Raw genomic sequence first — 5,633 nt, forward strand, 5'->3', positions numbered from 1 at the left:
TGGAGGTGTTTGAAGTCACAGATGGGGGTGTGTGAAGTCACAGAATGTAGGTGTGTGAAGTCACAGAATGGAGGTGTGTGAAATCAAACAATGGAGGTGTGTGAGGTCACAGAAAGGACATGTGTGAAGTCATAGAATGGAGGTGTGTGAAGTCATAGAATGGAGGTGTGTGAAGTCATAGAGTACAGCTGTGTGAAGTCATAGAATGGAGGTGTGTGAAGTCAGTGAATGGAGGTGTGTGAAGTCAAAATTGAGGTGTGTGAACTCATAGAATGGAGGTGTGTGAACTCTTAGAATGGAGGTGTGTGAAGTAATGGAATGGAGGTGTGTGAAGGCAAAGAATGGAGGTGTGTGAAGTCAAAAACGGAGGTGTGTGAAGTCACAGAAAGGAGGTTTGTGAAGTCACAGAATGGAGGTGTGTGAAGTCAGAGAATGGATGTGTGTGAAGTCATAGAATAGAGGTGTGTGAAGTCACAGAATGGAGGTGTGTGAAGTCACAGAATGAATGTGTGTGAAGTCACAGAATGGAGCTATGTGAAGTCATAGAATGGAGGTGTGTGAAGTCATAGAATGGAGGTGTGTGAAGTCATAGATTGGAGGTGTGTGATATCACAGAATGGTGGTGTGTGAAGTCACAGAATGGAGGTGTGTGAATTCACAGATGGAGGCGTGTGAACTCGTACAATGGAGGTGTTTGAAGTCAAAAATGGAGGTGTGTGACGTCACAGATAGATGTGTGTGAAATCTCAGAATGGAGATATGTGAAGTCATAGAATGGAGGTGTGTGCAGTCACAGAATGGAGGTGTGTGATATCACAGAATGGTGGTGTGTGAAGTCACAGAATGGAGGTGTGTGAATTCACAGAATGGAGGCGTGTGAACTCGTACAATGGAGGTGTTTGAAGTCAAAAATGGAGGTGTGTGACGTCACAGATAGATGTGTGTGAAATCTCAGAATGGAGATGTGTGAAGTCATAGAATGGAGGTGTGTGCAGTCACAGAATGGAGGTGTGTGAAGTCAGAGAAAGGATGTGTGTGAAGTCATAGAATGGAGCTATGTGAAGTCATAGAATGGAGGTGTGTGAAGTCATAGAATGTAGGTGTGTGAAGTCACAGAATGGAGGTGTTTGAAGTCATAGAATGGAGGTGTGTGAAGTCCTAGAATGGAGGTGTGTGAAGTCATAGATTGGAGGTGTGTGATATCACAGAATGGTGGTGTGTGAAGTCACAGAATGGAGGTGTGTGAAGTCAGAGAATGGAGGTGTGTGAAGTCATAGAATGAATGTGTGTGAAGTCACAGAATGGAGCTTTGTGAAGTCATAGAATGGAGGTGTGTGAAGTTATAGAATGGAGGTGTGTGAAGTCACAGAATGGAGGTGTTTGAAGTCATAGAATGGAGCTGTGTGAAGTCCGAGAATGGTGGTGTGTGAAGTCACAGAATGGAGGTGTGTGAATTCACAGAATGGAGGCGTGTGAACTCGTAGAATGAGGTGTTTGAAGTCAAAGAATGGAGGTATGTGAAATCATAGAATAAAGGTGTGTGAAGTCACAGAATGGAGGTGTGTGAAGTCATAGAATAAAGGTGTGTGAAGTCACAGAATGGCGGTGTGTGAAGTCACAGAAAGGTGGTGTCTGAAGTCAGAATGGAGGTGTGCGAAGTCATAGAATGGAGGTGTGTGAATTCATAGAATGGAGGTGTGTGAATTCATGGAATGGAGGTGTTTGAAGTCATAGAATGGAGGTGTGTTTAGTCACAGAAATGAGGTTTGTGAAGTCACAATGGAGGTGTCTGAGTCATAGAATGGAGGTGTGTGAAGTCACAGAATGGAGGTGTTTGACGTCATACATTGGAGGTGTGTGAAGTCAAAATGGATGTGTGAAGTCACAGAATGGAGATGTGTGAAGTCAAAGAATGGAGATGTGTGAAGTCATATAGTGGAGCTGTGTGAAGTCCTAGAATGGAGGTGTGTGAAGTCATAGAATGGAGGTGTGTGAAGTCCTATAATGCAGGTGTGTGAAGTCATAGAATGGAGGTGTGTGAAATCAAAGAATGGTGGTGTGTGAAGTCTCAGAATGGAGGTGTGTGAAATCACAGAATGGAGGCGTGTGAACTCGTAGAATGGAGGTGTGTGAATCCAAAGAATGGTGGTGTGTGACGTCATGGATGGAGATGTGTGAAGTCACAGAATGGAGGTGTGTGAAGTCATAGAACGGAGGTGTGTGAAGTTACAGAATGGAGGTGTGTGAAGTCACAGAAAGGAGGTTGTGAAGTCAGAATGGAGGTGTGCGAAGTCATAGAATGGAGGTGTGTAAAATCAGAATGGAGGTATGTGAAATCATAGAATGGAGGTGTGTGAAGTCAGAGAATGGAGATGTGTGAAGTCATAGATGGAGGTGTGTGAAGTCACAGAATGGAGATGTACGAAGTCACAGAATGGAGGTGTGTGAAGTCAGAATTGAGGTGTGTAAAGTCATAGAATGGATGTGTGTGAAGTCATAGAATGGAGGTGTGTAAAGTCACAGAATGGAGGTGTGTGAAGTCACAGAATGGAGGTATGTGAAGTCAAAATTGAGGTGTGTGAACTCATAGAATGGAGGTGTGTGAACTCATAGAATTGAGGTGTGTGAAGTCATGGAATGGAGGTGTGTGAAGTCAAAGAATGGAGGTGTGTGAAGTTAAACAACGGAGGTGTGTGAAGTCACAGAATGAAGGTTTGTGAAGTCACAGAATGGAGGTGTGAAGTCAAAATGGTGGTGTGTGAAGTCATACAATGAATGTGTGTGAAGTCATAGAATGGCGGTATGTGATGTCGTAGAATGGAGGTGTGTGAAGTCACCGAAGGCAGGTGAATGAAGTCACATAATGGAGGTGTGTGAAGTCAGAATGGACGTGTGTGACATCATAGAATGGAAGTGTGTGAAGTCACAAACTGGCGGTGTGTGAAGTCACCGAATGGAGTGTGTGAAATCAAAATGGTGGTGTGCGAAGTCACAGAATGAATGTGTGTGAAGTCACAGAATGGAGGTGTGTGAAATCAAACAATGGAGGTGTGTGGAGTCACCGAAGGCAGGTGAATGAAGTCACATAATGGAGGTCTTTGAAGTCATAGATGGAGGTGTGTGAAGTCATGGAATGGAGGTGTGTGAAGTCAAATTGGAGGGGTGTGAAGTCGGAGAATGGAGCTGTGTGAAATCATAGAATGGAGGTGGGTGAAGTCACAGAAGAGAGGTGTGTGAAGTCACAGAATGGAGTTGTTTGAAGTCACAGAATGGAGGTGTGTGAAGTCATAGAATGGAGGTGTGTGAAGTCACAGAATGTAGGTGTTTGAAGTCACAGAAGAGAGGTGTGTGAAGTCACAGAATAGAGTTGTTTGAAGTCACAGAATGGAGGTGTGTGAAGTCATAGAATGGAGGTGTGTGAAGTCACAGAATGGAGGTGTGTGAAGTCACAGAATGGAATTGTGTGAAGTCATAGAATGGAGGTGTGTGAAGTCACAGAATGGAGGTGTGTCAAGTCACAGAAATGAGGTGTGTGAAGTCAGAATGGACGTGTGTGAAGTCACAGAATGGAGGTGTGTGTACTCAGAATGGAGGTGTGTGAAGTCATAGAATGGAGGTTTGTGATGTCATAGAATGGAGGTGTGTGAAGTCATAGAATGGAGGTGAGTGAAGTCATAGAATGGATGTTTGTGAAGTAAGAATGGAGGTGTGTGAAGTCACAGAATGGAGATGTGTGAAGTCACAGAATGGAGGCGTGTGAAGTCACAGAATGGAGGTGTGTGAAGTCACAACCCGGAGGTGTGTGAAGTCACAGAATGGAGGTGTGTGAAGTCAAAATTGTGGTGGGTGAAGTCACAGAATGGAGGTTTTTGAAGTCATAAAATGGAGGTGTGTGAAGTCACCGAAGGCAGGTGAATGAAGTCACATAATGCAGGTGTTTGAAGTCATAGATGGGGGTGTGTGAAGTCATAGAATGGAGGTGTGTGAGGTCACAGAAAGGACATGTGTGAAGTCATAGAATGGAGGTGTTTGAAGTCATGGAATGGATGTGTGTGAAGTCATAGAACACAGCTGTGTGAAGTCATAGAATGGAGGTGTGTGAAGTAAGTGAATGGAGGTGTGTGAAGTCAAAATTGAGGTGCGTGAACTCATAGAATGGAGGTGTGTGAACTCTTAGAATGGAGGTGTGTGAAGTAATGGAATGGAGTTGTGTGAAGGCAAAGAATGGAGGTGTGTGAAGTCAAAAACGGAGGTGTGTGAAGTCACAGAAAGGAGGTGTGTGAAGTCACAGAATGGAGGTGTGTGAAGTCAGAGAATGGATGTGTGTGAAGTCATAGAATGGAGGTGTGTGAAGTTATAGAATGGAGGTGAGTGAAGTCATAGAATGGATGTTTGTGAAGTAAGAATGGAGGTGTGTGAAGTCACAGAATGGAGATGTGTGAAGTCACAGAATGAATGCGTGTGAAGTACAGAATGGAGGTGTGTGAAGTCATAGAAGGCAGGTGTGTGAAGTCACAGAATGGAGGTGTGTGAAGTCAGAATGGAGGTGTGTGAAGTCACAGAATGAATGTGTGTGAAGTCACAGAATGGAGCTATCTGAAGTCATAGAATGGAGGTGTCTGAAGTCATAGAGTGCAGGTGTGTGAAGTCACAGAATGGAGGTGTTCGAAGTCATAGAATGGATGTGTGTGAAGTCCTAGAATGGAGGTGTGTGAAGTCATAGATTGGAGGTGTGTGATATCACAGAATGGTGGTGTGTGAACGCACAGAATGAATGTGTGTGAAGTCACAGAATGGAGGTATGTGAAGTCATAGAATGGAGGTGTGTGAAGTCACCGAAGGCAGGTGAATGAAGTCACATAGTAGAGGTCTTTGAAGTCATAGATGGAGGTGTGTGAAGTCATAGAATGGAGGTGTGTGAAGTCAAATTGGAGGGGTGTGAAGTCGGAGAATGGAGCTGTGTGAAATCATAGAATGGAGGTGGGTGAAGTCATAGAATGGAGGTGTGTGAAGTCAAAATTGTGGTGTGTGAAGTCACAGAATGAATGTGTGTGAAGTCACAAAATGGAGGTTTGTGAAGTCATAGAATGGAGGTGGTTGATGTCACAGAATCGAGGTGTTTGAAGTCGCAGAATGGAGGTGTGTGAACTCATAGAATGGAAGGGTGTGAATTCACAGAATGGAGATGTGTGAATTCACAGAATGGAGCTGTGTGAAGTCACAGAATTGTGGTGTGTGAAGTCATAGAATGGAGGTATGTGAAGTCACAAAATGGAGGTGTGTCAAGTCACAGAAAGAAGGTGTTTGAAGTCAGAATGGAAGTGTGCGAACACATAGAATGGAGGTGTGTGAAGTCAAAATGAAGGTGTGTGAAGTCAAAATGGAGTTGTGTGAAGTCCTAGAATTGAGGTGTGCGAATTCATACAATGTAGGTGTGTGAAGGCCTAGAATGGAGGTGTGTGAAGTCATAGAATGGAGGTGTGTGAAGTCATAGAATGGAGGTGAGTGAAGTCATAGAATGGATGTTTGTGAAGTAAGAATGGAGGTGTGTGAAGTCACAGCTTGGAGATGTGTGAAGTCACAGATTGGAGGCGTGTGTAGTCACAGAATGGAGGTGTGTGAAGTCATAGAAA

Source organism: Megascapheus bottae, unplaced genomic scaffold (genome assembly GCF_031878675.1).
Source record: "Megascapheus bottae isolate mThoBot1 unplaced genomic scaffold, mThoBot2.hap1 HAP1_SCAFFOLD_64, whole genome shotgun sequence".
Taxonomy (NCBI): Eukaryota; Metazoa; Chordata; class Mammalia; order Rodentia; family Geomyidae; genus Megascapheus; species Megascapheus bottae.